The sequence below is a fragment of the Podarcis muralis genome, chromosome 10, assembly GCF_964188315.1.
Source record: "Podarcis muralis chromosome 10, rPodMur119.hap1.1, whole genome shotgun sequence".
In the NCBI taxonomy this organism is placed as follows: Eukaryota; Metazoa; Chordata; class Lepidosauria; order Squamata; family Lacertidae; genus Podarcis; species Podarcis muralis.
In genome coordinates, this window is record NC_135664.1 from 10,155,430 (window position 1) to 10,172,442 (window position 17,013).

Genomic DNA, 17,013 nt, shown 5'->3' on the forward strand with positions numbered 1-17,013 from the left:
TCAGCCATTATACCATTCTACATAGAATTAATATGTCGAGTCATTTGTTCTCATTGTATTTTAATGTAGAATAAGTTAAATTTCATGCACAATTATTTTATCTCCTGGCACCGTCAAGCGTTTGCATCTATTTTTCTTCAGTCCTGTGAAAATCTCAAATGTCCCAGCTTTAGCTAAAGAAATGAACAATAAGTCAACGTCAAAGTCATGGGGGTGAATATGAAGGGAGTCATCATTTAGCACTGTGATCAATTAAGCATAGACAATGTAAATTAATGGATTTTACATCTTGCACACAAATCATGAGACAGGTTGTACTGCACTTAGAAATGTTCTACATTTATCTACATTAAATCTACCTTTTCAGAAACTTAAATAGAATTGACACAAATGTTCAGTAGTGAAGGAGGGGAATATTCTGATTTAAACATCCAGTCTATTTAACCCAGTATAGCTATAACATGCCATTCCCGTGACAATCTCCAGCTAAGATGAGATCATGGGATGGGATTGCCCAAGACATTCAGACCCTAGGACAGTGGCTACAATTAGCAGAATCACTTTTCTTACAGCCTACTATGATGCCAAACTTTAGTTTAGGCTCTAATATAGCAAGTCGTGTGTGTGTGTGTGTGTGTGTGTGTGTGAGAGAGAGAGAGAGAGAGAGAGAGAGAGAGAGAGAGAGAGAGAGAGAAGTGGTGGTCTTATCAATCTACCTCAAGAAAAAAAATGATAGCAATAAGGAGATATCCTAGGTTTTTTTATGAACTGGATGTGGTTGTGGTCCTAGAAGAATCAGGAATGTAGTTCGGGGTGTTTCTGGAACTGGATAGACTCCTAGAACCACTTATGGTGTCTTGTTTCAAGAATGTGCCTTTTACCAACTTTTATGCTCTCCGACCTCTAGGAAATGACAATCTGGCTTGTGAGTTGTTGTGCATTCAAACAGCTTTTTATTTTCTGCTTTTGATATATTACATGTATCCGACGTTACACTTCTGTTGATCCTATTCATTTTATTTTGTAATTCATCGTGAAACTCTGAATCAATGTTTACTAGGATGTACATCTTTATTTGTTTAAAAACTTGGCAGAATGTTCTAGGCAAACTTTGCTCATGCATTAACCTTACAATCACTTTATTTGAAGTAGGTTTAACCTGCAACATCTAGAAAATGATTTTATTGTTGCGTTAGCAGAGTTGCCCTCTTTCTTCTCCTTTTGTACCTCTATGTTTGCTTTCAGAGAAGATGCAAAAACAGCATTAATGTTTTATTATATTAGCTTCTATTTTATCAACACTTTCAGAGAGTGGAACTTGCTTTCCAGACCAATTAAATGGGCTCACTTAAAAGATTGTCTTATATGTCAGCATTTACGGTATACAAGTCCTATATGGAGCTGCCCAAGCATAAAGTTGAATGGTTATTCTCTAAGCCAGTATATATAAAAACTGGTATAAAGGCCTGCCAAGAACTGATTGGATGTATTTTATCGATTTGTTTAAATGCTGCCATTATTATTCACTTCAGGCAGGTACCTAATTAGATAATCACTGTAACATAGCAACCTAAGAAGCATATCAGCAACATATCACTTCACTTTGTCTCTGAAGAGCTGCAATTATAGCAGTTTCAGGGTCGAAAGGTGGCCTGAAAGAAAACAAAGGATTGAAAAGGACAAAGTTGTATAGGCTAATCTGCACCTAAGGGCTTTGAGGATCATTCCACTAACACTAGCTTATGCAACATTTCATTTTCCGAGCCTACTCTATTCTATGGAGTCTCTGATCCTAACATTTTAATCCCATAAAGCATAAGTTTAGTGTGTAATGCCATCTTTCTGCACTGTTCAGCAGTTTAATAAAATGCAGATTCCAATAGACTCTCTTTGAAACTTGAATATTTCTAATATGATTAGGTCGGAGCTATTAACCTTGTAATGTCATTGGTCAGCTCTTGGTATCTGCCCCAGGAATGCTTTTTGAATTCTTGAAATAGCGAAACGCATAATGAAGTGCATACTAACCAAAGGGTTTTGTCTCCATTAATGATTTTATTTTAATTGAGGCAGCGTGTTTAATATGGGCTAATGTCCCTTATGTGATTGTATTCGCCCAAGGATTTCCTTGTGGTATTTGAAAGAACTGATGCAGGATAAAAAGTCTAGGCACTGACAATAAAAAGTGAATGCCAAATCAAAGTCTTGGAAGAAAGTCTGAGGAGACAAAGAATATGGTTTGCTTTGGTCTTAGCTCTAGAGCTGATTTTAAAACAAAACAAAACAAAACAAACCCAATTTCTCAGTTACTTTCATTAGGATGTTTCCAAGAGATGGCAGCATTCAGGCCATTTAGTGCTCAGCTGTTAAACATTTTGCTCAATTGAACACTGATAACTCTTCGCTCAGGGAAAGAAAATCCCATGCACTTGTATTTTGAATCTGTCACTAGAAAGCACATGCACAATTCCATGTTGATTGGTTCTGCTGTGTTGTGAAATGCTAAACAGTTTTGTAGCAATAAACCCTGTCAGGGTATGGATCCTAGCAGATCAGAGTCCTAATAACTTGACAGTTCCAACTGTTCCCAGTCTTGATCAGTTGCCCTGTTAAATACAAATATGCGAATTGTAGTTTTCAGGCAAATTACTACCTCTTGTTGGATAACTTGTGGGTCAGATTACATTTTAACAGCAACAGTTAAGGACAAATAAGGACCATTCTTGAAATCCCTATTTATACAGGCTTTTTCAAGGGGGTTGTAGTCTAGCACAGTCACCTATTTCTAGGGAAGAACGGTGGTAGCCTCCTTCTCGCTTTTCCCAGGCTGTGTGATGACCGTGTGCCTCTTCCATTCAGTAGAGACAGAGCAAGAGTTTCTGCCTCCTCTTGCTGAAAAGCTGCTCATCTGCCCAACAGCCTGAATATCTGTTTCAGGGGCACCTCCACCTTTTGAAATCAATACTTTAAACAGAAGTCTCAAAGTTCAAGAATGCCATATGAATGCCTAGAAAATTCTGTCTGCAAAAACTCAAGCTAGGAAGCGGTTAAATAAACTCGACCAAAATGACCAATTTCTGGCTACAAAATCCTGTTGTATCTTAAGAGTTCTGTGCTGTTGACTGAATGTATTGAGTTTGGACTTTTGGGATGGGAACTAAGTGCCTCTGTAGAGCCCCATGACACTTGGGTTTGAGTCATGAACCAGAAGGTTGCTCTTGGTTAATGGTAAAGATTGAGTTTAAACTTCTGTGGTGGGAACTAAGTGCCTCTGTAGAGCCCCATGACACTTGGGTTTGAGATATGAACCAGAAGGTTGCTCTTGGTTTATGGTAAAGATTGAAATGAAACACAGCAGTTCAGAAGTATCCAGTAAGTAGTGTTGTTTCAAAAAATGCAAGCGCACACTCATCGAAATCTTGATTCTGTGTCTGTTTAAAATGTATGATGATTAGAAAACATTATTTCATTTGAAAACATTGATGCTGCTTCAGACAAATGAAGATGATCAAACTTGTCTAAACACGATGCTTCAAAGCTCAGGGAAGCGAAATAAAACATTACGTTGAACTATTGTGTTCAGCGTATTTTGAAACGTGTAAGATCTGAATTGTTCAACAAAGGTGGAATATTTATTAGTCATTTTAAGAACTGGGTTTTTCCTGATATTGGTATATATCCACTGATAGAAGTCTGTGAGCCGGCAGAGGATGCTGTTAGCAGAAAGCATGAGAAACGGTTTTCACTACTTCCCCCTTCCCTCTGCAGTCACTTGTGCATCCTCTTCCACCGTCCCCCCCAAAAAAAATCTGCTCAAGAGTGTTTGGGGACCTTTGGAATAACATTGTACTCACTTCTCCTTCCTCCTGTGCCTATTCCTTTGAACTCTCTCCTGCCTCCATTTCTATCATGATATTTGCTAATTTTGTTACAGGGCCATTTCCCATTCCTAATTTGGTCACATTCCCAAGGTAAAGGGGAGAGGTACTGACTGGCCCGAGATCACCGAGTGAGCTTCATGTCTGGCTGCGGTTTTCAGCCCTGATCTCCCAGGTCATACTGTGACCTTCCTGGCCAGCTGCTTTTACACAGTCTCTCCACAGCTCCCAGCCAGATTTAGTTGAGTCAGTTGATCCTTTACTGTGTATAAAACACTTCAAACATTCATGAATGCACAACGTTACCCCAGAAACGATGTGATTTTTCCACATTCGTATGTTGTTGTTATATTTAAGCTTTTTCAAAAGGAAAATAGCTCCTTCCTAAAACTATTTTCTCGGTACCGTATTTCTTTTAAGGTCCTGCTTTCCTCATTTGGCCTGTTGGTATTCCCTGCGCTGCTTGCCTAATCTCCAATAAAATAATCGGATCATTCCTTATTAAATCTGTGTGCTTTGCTTGCATTGGGATACACTGTATCCTGAAAATGTTTACGTTCGTAGTTGAGCACTGGTAAATGCTACTTACAAAGGACATTGCATAGCCTTCACTGAAATATGTTAGGTTATGCTCATCTTAGACCAGGGACAGGGAGCTTGTGCCCTTGCCAGATGTTGCATGACTGTATCTCTTATAATCTATGACTATTGGCTTTGGTGACTTGGGCTAATGGAAGTCCATTAGCACCTCAGTTCCCCACCTCATCTTATGCCTTCTTCTTGCTCCATATGCATGGGAATTGGATAGTGTGTGTGTGTGTAAATTCATATGTAAATTGCAATTTTGATCAGTATTCCATATAGATTTTCTTTACAAATGTAAAAAGAGAAGAAAGTCTGATCATTTAATGTGTTTATAGAAGCCAGAGCATAAAAACAAATTGAGCCTCACAGCAACTAATAAAACAACCACCCTATTACAGAGAAAGCCAAGATGTTCTAAAATGTGCAAATTTCAGAAGGAGTTTGTAAAACTAAAATAGGAAGGTATTTACTGTACCTCCCTATTTGCTGTGGTAATAGTCATTTGTGCCAGCATACTGAGGGGAAATTAGTACTACTATAAACATGGGTCTAATTTAGAGAATGGCCCCAGTGACCTGAAAATATTTAATTTGGCCAACTTCATGAATTTAAAGTAGTTCATTTAATAAATTGGGAGCAATTGCAGTGATTAAAAAGCATGAATTCAGCAAGGAATTACATATTATTGTACAGTGGGATATATTTTTGCCCACGCTGAATTATTGCAGTATTTCAGCTACAAAATGGAAACTTGCTTTTTACATCAAGGTTTATGTGTGCGCATGTGATAATTGTATAAAATCTGTGTTATCACTTCCCCCATGGCCATGACCCCATGTTGTAGCCGTAACAGTATATGGTCATTCTCCGCAGCAATAGCAAACTCTTCTAGGCCAAACTACACAGGTGTCATTACCTGCTTGGCTCCACCAGGAACCGAATTTGGCAGCCCCAGGCACAAGAGGAGGAGGAGGAGGACCAGATGACAGAGTAGAAAGCGGCCACTCAGGAATGGCGATCCTCCCCTTGTGACTCTAAATGTCAGAGAGGAGGAAACAGATCTGCCAGTTCTCTCCATCATCCCTCCTGCAGCGTGCACAACCTGGTCAGGGAGGGAGGGAGGACTTTGACCAGCCAGAGGAAGAAGAGGTGTCAGAACTGGACTCAGGTGGGTAGGAAACAGTCTCATTGCTGAGGACCAGATGCCACATTTGTAGGTGGGATCAGATGCACTTTCCATGAGAGAGTGGGTGTTCGCATCCACAGTAGGATGACAGAGTTAGGGTCCTGGATGTGAGCCCACCCTGACCCTTCTTTAAAAGCTTGGCAGAAGGGACACCTCAACTGCTGGGACCTCACTGTATCTTCCATTGACCTTCTCAACTGGCACAGAGAGTTGAGTGAGCTTTGTCCTATTGCAATAGCTATAATAAACGCTGGGCCCCTAAATCTGGATGCTGGACTGCTTTGGTTTTTCAAAAGGTGGTTGTTCCTCCACCTGGGTAATGAACAAGGTGGTGTAGAGGTGAATTTTTACCACAGTTATGAACCTCTTGCCTTGCTCATGCGCCTTGAAAGCATGACTACTGGGCCTTGTGCTTGCTATTGAGCCGGTACCACTGTTAGCCCAAATAAAGATCTCTTCCTTACTTGTGAGTAAAAGTCACTCTTGTTGCATATTGTGACAAGAGCTGGACAAGAAGTTAAAATGCAGGAGTGCGTTTCGTGTGCTTCCCTAAACGCCCAACACAGACCTCAGTTATGACTCGGTTAGAGAAGGAACCTTCCACTGGTGCCAATTTGATGTCTGCTTTTCTGCATAACACCTGCATCTTCTGTAAGAAAGAAAACCATATCCAAAAGCAGCATGGAAACTGCTTATCAGCCTTCTGAGGCTGCTATCAGCGATGTTGAACGTGTTGCGGTTATCAAAGCATTCATTCAGGTTCATGTTATGTTTCTTTTTAGAAGTTCCCATGCCAGCATGCTGTTTGCTGCATATGTGATAAATTTCAGTAAGTGAAGTCAAAAATAAAAACAACTACCATATTTACTCGAGTTGAATGCGCCATCGAATCTAATGTGCATCCTAATTTTTGCAATGTAATTTGGAAATTGCAATGTAATATTAGAAATCCCCCAGCCCTACTGACCACCTCAAACTATCTTGTCTTACGGGAGGGGCTGGCTCCTTTTTTACAGTCCCCGCCCTGCCACCCCTCTGACCCACAGGCTCCTTCGCCACCTTCGCCACGTGGCTGGCATGCTTGGGCTGCCCAGGCTCAGGTGTCCACCCCAAATGCAGTCCAGCAGCCTCCTGGCCTCCTCTCGCCCGGATTCACCAGTTGCGTAGCCCTCAGCTCCAACTAGTCTGGCCAAGCGGCAGCTGTGCGCAAAGTGGTGACGCACATGAACTGAGCAGCACAGTGGTGCTACGACCCGGCCAGAGGAGCGGAATGAAGCAGCGTGCCCCCAGCCCAATGACGGCTGGCCAGGAGGGCGCACCTGGCCCCGCGCAGCCAATTTGTACCCAGGGGTACCGTATTTACACGAATGAAATGCTCCATCGAATCTAATGCACACCTTAATGTTCACAACATAATTTGGCAAAAAAAGAAATGTACATTAGACTCTAGTAAATACGGTAAAAACCATTTCATTTTTTTGAAAAAACAGAAAAGCAGCTTCTTAAATAAAAGCCATTTCAAATCCAAGACAGATATAGGCTGGGATAAAAATGTGCACCCTTGTTGAAAAAGAACGGTGCTGAAAAGACACCAGAGGTGGCATGTAATGGGGATGCTGGAACGTATTGGCATACTGTGCACCTACCAGACTATTGTTGTACAGTCTTCCATCAGCCTCTTCCACTGTGTCAGATGGCCTCTGTTTTTAATGTTCTCATCAACCTTTGTTCTGTGACGAGATCTGTCCAGAATCTGTCAATCCGGTGGATGGAGTGAAGACTGTTTGATATGGATTGATTACGAAGCCAGTCATGGATTGAATGGAACAGCTGCATCACCTGCAAGTACATAGCTGGCGCACTGAGCACATCCAGTAACTGCAAAATAGTTAAGCATGTGACTTCAGTTACATGTAGGTTCCAGTTACCAATACATTTAGCATGAATGTGCTTCTGCTATCTCAATGCTAAATCTATAGACAAACAGCTTTAGTTTTTAGCTTATATCAGTCTTTGCATTTCTGTAGTTCTGGCTGAACATGGTTTAGTGCTGTATTTTTCTCTCTCTTTCAAAATACATGCAAATAGGTATTGTAGGGTCCTAATGTATTGTTGTTCTGCATTTTCAGTAAGTAGGTCAGATTATACCTTAGTCTTTGGATGCTTGCATTATGTCTCATCTGCTATGCAGTCTTCCCTGAAATTGATCAAGGCTTCTTTCAGTCTCTGCTTGGCTGTGGAAATGCGGCCGTGTCATCGCTGCAGATTCTTCTCAAAGCTGCCACTCTAGCTCTGTCTTACCTTCCCTCTTCTCTCATTTGTTTCACAGCCGCAACACCTCCTCTAGGACAAAAATAAAAATAAATAAATTGCAGTCTGCTCCTTCAGGAGAAAAGTGCAGTTGAATCCCTGCAGTTGTCACAAATAAAATGAATGATTCACAGATATGGCAGGGAGGAAGTTAGGAAACTAAGGGTGGAAGGAGGAGTTTATTGCACCCAGAAAGGGTTCCATAAAGAAATGGGTGTGCAGCTGATTGTATCCAGGAGGTAAAAAGGAGGTATAAAGAAAAAGGAGGGAGTCACTTTCTGATATCATGTCAGGCAGAAGGGAAGGGATCTAGACTTGTATTAGTATACTTGTTACCATTCACCTGAGAGATGATTTCTGCATGCTGTATTACCAGAACAATAACAGAAGCTAAGATATGACTGGGACACGGGTGGGGCTGTGGTCTAAACCACAGAGCTTAGGGCAGGGGTAGGCAACCTAAGGCCCAATAGCCTTCTCAATCTGGCCCACGGACGGTCTGGGAATCAGCGTGTTTTTACATGAGTAGAATGTGTCCTTTTGTTTAAAATGCATCTCTGGGTTATTTGTGGGGCATAGGAATTCGTTCATATTTTCCCCCCAAAATATACTCTGGCCCACCACATGGTGGACCGGCCCATGGCTGAAAAAGGTTGCTGACCCCTGGCCTAGGGCGTGCCAATCAGAAGGTTGGCAGTTCGAATCCCTGCGACGGGGTGACCTCCTGTTGCTCGGTCCCTGCTCCTGCCAAGCTAGCAGTTCGAAAGCATGTCAAAGTGCAAGTAGATAAATAGGTACCACTCTGGCGGGAAGGTAAACAGTGTTTCTGTGCGCTGCTCTGGTTCGCAAGAAGCAGCTTATTCATGCTGGCCACATGACCCGGAAGCTGTCTGCGGATAAATGCCGGCTCCCTCGGCCTATAGAGTGAGATGAGCACGCAACCCCAGAGTCGTCTGCAACTGGACTTAATGGTCAGGGTTCCCTTTACCTTTACCCTTTAAGATATGACTACACTCGGCGAAACTAAAGGTTCTACAAAAACAAGGCTTATACCTTCTTGAAAGCTGAAGCTATGTACAGCATATCCAAAATTTGCTTCTTACATGTCATGTGTTTTTGTGTTTTTATATTGTCAATTGCAGTATGAAAATATAATTAATAGAAACAAACAAAATTTTCTTTTCAAATTTAACATTCTGTGGCAACAGAGCATGCACAGATCTCATTGGCCTTTTGGCAGGGGGATTCCCCACTCCCCAGATTCTGTTATTTTTTTTTTCTTTCCTGCCAACCTTGGAGTTCCTCCAAGCATACCGAGCAAAAATTTACCCCCATTCCTGTCAGCTCACACCACCTGGGTTTACCTTTAGAGGAAGTTGTGGTTTTTTGGGGTTTGGAGTTTGCACAAGCTCGGAGTCCAGCATATCACAGCAAGGTTTCACAGCTCTCAGTTGTGGCATAATATAAAAACAAGAAGAAGAAGAAGAGGAAAATGGCTGCGCCGGTTCCCTTGTTTTTTACACGGCCATCTAAGGCTGGAGCTAGGTTAAATTAAAGTTCAGCCATTTCAGGGCATTTGATCACATTTAACTGGCTCATCCTTTCAAGCAGTAAAGGTCAGCTTCTGTTTGTGCTCTAACTGTCCGATAATCTGTGAAAACCACTTTTGTGTGCATTTATTGTTCAGCAACCACATAAGGCAAGTTGCCATGTAACAGAGTTCTTGGCATTTTGTGACAAATATATGAGGTTTGGGCATGGCCCTGAGCAATGGGCTCTTGTTTCAACATGTTTGATCTCTGCAAACGTTAAGTTTAAAGTTAACATTAAAGTTAAGGTGTGTGTCGGGTGGCTTGCAGGGAGAGGTGGTGTAGCAAAGGGTTAGCACATATTATCTCTGCGGCATCCACTCATTCACACAATAGAGGCCACCACATGCTGTGAAATCTACAAGTTTTGAGTTTTCGGGTGAATTAGGGTCTTCTGAGAGTTAAAATATTGCTCTCTCTGGGAAAAATCCTGAACTCATATGGTACAGTGAGAATTTGGAGTGTGGGAATCTGTTCGCCACCCTCTACAAACTTTGAATAGCAGTAGCACACTTCTACAGCTGTGGGTGGCGCTGTGGGTAAAAGCCTAGGGCGCCTAGGGCTTGCCGATCGAAAGGTCGGCGGTTCGAATCCCCGCGGTGGGGTGCGCTCCCGTTGCTCGGTCCCAGCGCCTGCCAACCTAGCAGTTCGAAAGCACCCCCGGGTGCAAGTAGATAAATAGGGACCGCTTACTGGCGGGAAGGTAAACGGCGTTCCGTGTGCTGCGCTGGCTCGCCAGATGCAGCTTTGTCACGCTGGCCACATGACCCGGAAAGTGTCTCCGGACAGCGCTGGCCCCCGGCCTCTTAAGTGAGATGGGCGCACAACCCTAGAGTCTGTCAAGACTGGCCCGTACGGGCAGGGGTATTAAAAAAAAAAAAGCACACTTCTAAACATAAAAATATATAATTCCTAGGTGCCAGTCAAAAACTTTCCTCTACACCCATGCCTTTGGCTTTAGCTATTCTATAGCCTTTTAGAAGTGGATGGTATGTTCTTACGGTATATCCACCCCCACCCCCCGCTGGTTTTAATGTATCTATGTGGGACTTTTTGGTTGTTTGGTTGTAAGTCGCTTTGGGTTGCCTTGGGCAATATAAGGCAACAAACACATTTAATAAAAAACAACAATAATTTGGAGGCACCCCCTCTCCCAGGTTTACCTGTAGAATATGTAAGGTCTATGTTAGAATATAGTGCATGGGGAGGGAGTCAGTGATTGCTAGCCATGGAAGGCAAGTTTCCATTCTCAGGAAACTCATAGGGAACCTTTTTTTAGGGGAGAGGGGTTTAGTCCTTTTTTTTCAGCAAGGGCACAATAGGGTTATCACCCCTCCTCATCCATCACAGTCTCCTTCCTCCTCCTTCCCCTACAACTGCTGTTCAGTTGTTGTTTTTAAGCCATATATCATTAACTGAGAATTGCAATTGCACCAGTTCAAATAACATCACATCTAACATAGCCCTATGAGCTGCCTGAGTTTAGAGCAGCACTTTTCAACTGCTGATATTTGTACCACTGCTTGAAGAGCATTGACATAGGCATTTGCCTCCTGCATTTCTCCATAAGTCTCAGGTTTGGGAGTCCCTCGTGACTCCTGAAAGTGGCAAGAGCATGACTTATATAGTGATGCAGTGGGGAGTTCTCTCTGAAGGCAGGAATTTTGTCTGTGTTGGGAACGCTTAACTGATTCTGTTACACTCAACGCAGAGAAACAACAAGAAGTATCCATTGTATTTGAAGGAGATAAAACCAGGGGCGCGGGTGGCGCTGTGGTGTAAACCACTGAGCCTTGGGCTTGCCAATCAGAAGGTTGGCAGTTCGAATCCCTGCGATGGGGCGAGCTCCCATTGCTCGGTCCCAGCTCCTGCCAACCTAGCAGTTCGAAAGTTAAGTAGATAAATAGGTACCGCTCTGGTGGGAAGGTAAACAGCATTTCTGTGTGCTGCTCTGGTTTCGCCAGAAGTGGCTTAGTCATGATGGCTACATGACTCGGAAGCTGTTCGCCGGCTCCCTCAGCCAATAAAGCGAGATGAGCGCCGCAACCCCAGAGTCATCCGCGACTGGACTTAGCTGTCAGGGGTCCTTCACCTTTATGTTTAAAACCAGAAAAGACACACATGCTGGGGTACAGTAGACAGCCTCTTCTGTGAGGAGAGAATACTTTGTGTTCACAAGTGAGCTGGGCAACAAAATGGGCATTATGGAGTTAACACAGCCAGCTGATAATTCTCTTTCCCAGGTCATTTACTTATTCGCCACCTTATTCCCCAAAGAAAGAAGCAATCCAAAAATTCCCCTTAGGATCCCCCCCCCTTTAAAAAAAACCAACTGTGACATTCTCCTAAGCATTGTGTTAGCATCCCTTCTTGTCGTTGGTAGCCTTTTAGCTACATAAACACCTTAGCCAAGTTCATATATCTGACCATGCAGTAAATAATTTAGCCCTAAGTTTTTGTTGGTGGCACCAACAATGTGTGATGCTCGTCCTGGTGAAATAAAAGAGGTCCCATCAGTATTGGCATTCCACCAGCTCTTGAAGACACACCTGTTTAGGCATGCCTCCCCCTGAACTCCAACTTCCTAATTTATTTGTTTCAATAGTTTTTAACTGTCTTGTTTTATTATATATTTTAAGTATGGATGTTTTTAATGCTGTGATTCAACTAGTTTACTGTGTATTTTAATTATCAATTTTATAGTTGATTGTAAACCACTTAGGAGCCATTTTCTCATTTAGGCAGTATATAAATATGTAGAACAGAAGGAAGAAACCATAGTAGTATTATTAAGTATAATTTTACTTGCCTATAATAGTCAGCACGTATTTACCATGTGTTTTGAATCTAGTTCTCCACAGTTTCCTGTGGTGTTAGTTTGAAGCCTCTTCACTGGAGCTCACAGGATATCAATGCCTATGTTCTACCATTGAGCTCAAGGCCTAGTTTCTTCCAAGATCTACTTTTAGTTGCAATAATAAAAATTAGTAAGCATTCCAGATTTCCAGGAATTATTTCAAAAACTCAATTGCGTTCTTGCTGTGTAAAAAGGATGAAAAGCCGCTGCAAAGCCGGGAAAAAATTAGAAAAGCCAGTTTTCCCATAAGGCCTGGAAACACAACTTTATGTAGCTGCTTTTTGGCTAGGAAATGATTTCTATAAAGTCTGTCTTAACATTAATACCCCATTCCTGTACCTATTATTCTCACTAAGGCCTATGAAACTCTTGTATAATCCTTGAGAGATTTGTTAAACTTGAACTGGCTCTAGCTGAAATCTCAAATAAGAATACCGAGAGGCAAGTGTTGTTTGTCCGGACACGTAGTTTATCTTCTACATTTCTGCACTTGATTTGACCGTGATGAAAGCTTCATCATAAAGTAATGCAGTAACAGCATCAGTGTGGCAGAATACCAGCATGAGTAACCAGCACGACGCAGCAGGCATACAATTGGGCTTGCCAACTCTCTACTGCAACCAGCCTACCTCCGCAGCACGTACAGAAATAAATGAGGTGGTGGTATGTTTGGATTGGCTCCAGCTATTCAAAATGGGCTGAATTCATGCTCCACTGATGATTCAGGCATGTTACCTTCTCTCTCTCATGTCTTGCTCAATATGTGCCACAGTTTCCCCTGAGCATGGATATTTCTTCGCCAGTAAGTGATGCGTCACCGCTGATCACTAAATGAACTGCCCGGTTAAAAGAATCTAGCACTTTTCTTCTTCATTATTTCATTTTGTTTCCAGAGATTCCCTTCAGAGATAGTGCACTTTGCCAATGATTTTGAGCGCTCCCCCTTGCTTGAGCCTTATCAAGTGTGCACACAAACATTTTTAAATGCACAGAGGCGTCCCTTTGGCAAAAAAAGGAGAAAGCTTTTAAGGGGGTGGGAAGCAAACTAGAAAATGCTGTATGTAAAATTCCTCCTGGTAGTTAGTTTTTAAAATAATGACTTTCCAGATTTTTTAAGCAGAAAATTACTGGCTATTCAAAACTGAATTGAACAGTTCTGTTCCCAGTTACTTGGAAATCAGCCTGTGTTGGTTTCTAATGGCAAGAATAATTGGTTCAGTGTTCAGACTTGAATGTCTGTATACACAAGACACTCTTTAGATCATACTTCTCTGCATTGTGCTGTCTAGCAGCTGCATACCTCACAGTAAGGCAACAGTAGGCTCATTTTCACTAGTGTTAAACCAATCTAGGCTAAGTGCATGAGACAGTTGTATGCAATATCGTTTGTACTTCTTTGCAGCTGGGCATGATGGAAGTAGTTTCCCTGTCTTTTATATATACTGTATATTTTTATTACTCTCTTGCCAGGCACAGTGGCAGGACCCTAAAACCAATGCTGCAGAATCCAGTGACAAATTGTGCAAGCTTACAAAGACATACCGTCCATCATTTGTCTGATGAATATAGGGATGGTCTATTTGATGATGATGATAATTTATTTATACCCCACCCATCTGATTGGGCTGCCCCAGCCACTCTGGGTGGCTTCCAACATATATAAGAACATAATTAAACATTAAACATTAAAAAAAAACTTCCCTATACAGGGCTGCCTTCAGATGTCTTTTAAAGTTTGTATAGTAACTTATCTCCTTGGCTCGGTGTGTGTGTGTGTGTGTGTGTGTGTGTGTGTGTGTCTGTCACATAACGCCATATCCTCCAATGAAAATAAGGGATGTCTTAAAGAAAAGTGGGACTTTCCAGGATCATATCCAAAACTGGAATGGCTTCTGTAAATCAGGGCTCTGAGCAAAGGACTATTGATAGGGCTGGGCGATATCTGGTTTTCAACATCGTGATATATCACCATCTAAACATCACAATATACTGATATATTGCAAAGTCTGAAATAAGGGTGGATCTATGTAAAGGCATTGGCTGGCTTCAGGGTTTTCCCCGAATCATGATTTTTGCATAGTGCGTGCACACGCACACGCACACAAACACACACACAAACACAAACACACACACACACAGAGGATCTGTGAAATATTGCCAGGTCAAAAATGATGAAATTGCTATCATGATACGCGCTTCAAACCAGTTTTGGATGATATATTGATATATCGCCCAGCCCTATTGATAGCAGGTAGGAACAAATGAATTTTGCTTGGAATTTATGGGGAAAGAGCTTGACTGTCTTCATTCTGCTCACTGGAATCTTTCTAAGATTCACTGTTTTCAAAACCCTTTGTAAGTACACTTTTAATCCTATTTGAGCACCTCTCTCTAACTTGAAGGTTATGACCTTTAATATGTAATGAACCTGTAACCTCAAGGGGCCTGTTTAGCTCCCTCCTTTTTTCTACTTTTCCATCTGGCTTTTTATGATAACAGAGAGAGTTCTATGCCCCAGTTTACACTCTCACTGTTGTTACATTGCGGTTTATATTGAATTTTATTATTGTGATTTCATTGTTTGCATTTTAAGGGTATGGTTGTCACCATGGAGTCTTTTGACCAAAAAGCAGCATAAAGAATAACCTCTCTAAAAACAGCATGCTGAAAAATGGGTTTTCAAAGGTATGGCCAATCAGTGTTTGTACCACGTTACCATGTCATACAGTGTGACAGAGTTCCTAAATGCTTCTGGGAGATAAGATACACACTTTTTTCTTTTTTTAAAAAAATTGTATTCTGCTTCCCAAGACACAATAGTCCTGTCTGGACACCTAATTATATTGAAATCATTTTTAGATGTCTTTACGTATTTTAACAGTTTTATCCTGATATGCTTACTGTCCTGGGCCCCTTTGGGAGGAAAGACGGAATACAAATTGAATTGAATGAATGAATGAATGAATGAACGAACGAACGAACAACCATACACACATCCCAGAATAAAAACTAAATTCAAAGCAGAAGTTTAAAAACACAAAGAACATATTCAGGGAGCAAAACCCCCATCTCCCTTCTGGTCCTCTTGTAAGCTTTATAAAGTATAAGCCAGCTGATTCAAAGGGCTTTCCTAGATCTGTTTGCCATGCTTTGCAAGTCCTGGCATTCATCTGATTGTGCAGGGAAACGTGGTCCATATGGACAACTTGTGACAATGGATGATTGTCAGATGGGCGACCCCACACCCCTGTCAAGCTTGGTTCACAGAGGAAGTGGGGAGGTAAGCTGGGTCCACTTCTGCACTGCTTGTACAGAGGGAATTCCATGAGGGCTGGTTTAGGTTATAGATAATGTGATTTGTTCATGGGTGCTAGGCACGCTAAATTACTGCTTTGCATGGCCAGGAGCAAAGTCTCCTGTAAACCTTGGCTAGGGTTGACAGCTGCACTCACAAAAACCTGGAAAGAGGAGGTACAAGCCTCCTGCAAGCCGCAGCTGTGTTTGTGTGTGTGTGGCATGTTACATCACTGCAGGACAGCTCAGTTGGTAAAGCATGAAACCCTTAATCTCAGGGCCCTGGGTTCAAGCCCTATGTTGGGCAAAAAGATTCCTGCATTGCAGAGAATTGAATGAGATTACTCTTGTGGTCCCTTCCAACTCGTACCATTCTATGATACTATTACTACATATTTGAAGCTTACGTAGGCAGGAGAGAGATTATTTTGGCAGCTCAGGAATTTGAAAGTTTCCAAGTAATTCCTGTCAAACCAGCAGCAGGGATGGGGTGAGATTCAGATGGCCTTGGAAATAAGCCAGACCATATTCCAAAGACCCATAAGTGATTCAGGTCATCTCCAAGCCACTATAATGCTCTGCTCATGCTCCTCTCTAACATGTGCTATTTTGCTTTCAGAGCATACTTCTATAACTCATGGTTGGGATACAGTATGGAGATTTCCACTGCACACTGAAGTATAGGATTGCAATCTTCTCTTCATTCATCTCTGAAAATTCTAAATGCTTTTATAAACCCAGATCATATCTGTTTTACAAGACGGTCAGATGAAATTGCTGACCTATAACTTACTTTCAGGGCAGCTTAGTTAGTTTCAGAACATCTCCCCCCCCCCCCAACATTGTGGTGAGTGCATTCATTTTTGTAAGTGCTGCAGAAGAACTACCTGGTGCATTTTCCCCAATTTCAATATAAAAAGCCCCTTTAGGAAAGGCAGGGGATAATCTAAATAGTGCTGTGTGAACAATTTAGTTGACCTGCCCGACTTAAATAGCCAAGCAATCGTTTTGTTTAGTTGGTAATTCAAGGCTGTCACTGGAGATGCCTCACTTGAAATAAAATTGTTTTCTTTTCTTGTTTCTTTCTTGGGTAGAAACTGAATAACAATGTCAATTATTGTCTTTATCAGTATGTAGCCCCCAGAGAAAATGAAAATCACAGGAGCCCTGTATACTTAGCTACACAATTCAATCAAAGCTGCTGATAAGAGGGCAAATAGAAACAAAACAAAGAAAAAAGCTTTTGGAGTATGAAATGGATAATATGCAATGAGGTGATGGATGCCTTTCTTTGCAGACAAGCTGATGGAAGAG

General features: G+C 41.9%; 1 protein-coding gene and 1 long non-coding RNA gene across 3 annotated transcripts in view; one reads left to right on the forward strand and one right to left on the reverse strand.

The window, feature by feature from the left end:
* The window catches only part of TBC1D22A (TBC1 domain family member 22A), a 112,135-nt gene that overhangs the window by 84,162 nt on the left and 10,960 nt on the right, over positions 1 to 17,013 (forward strand). The gene's annotated exons all lie outside the window — the stretch shown is intronic.
* On the reverse strand, positions 44 to 7,989 carry LOC144329134 (uncharacterized). 2 transcript variants are annotated; one of them, XR_013394558.1, is made up of 3 exons: positions 7,798 to 7,989; positions 7,296 to 7,488; positions 44 to 173 (listed from the first exon to the last, which is right to left on the reverse strand). It is a non-coding gene; the product is annotated as an uncharacterized LOC144329134 (long non-coding RNA). The 2 variants fall into 2 exon arrangements; XR_013394559.1 differs by having other exon boundaries at positions 7,296 to 7,527.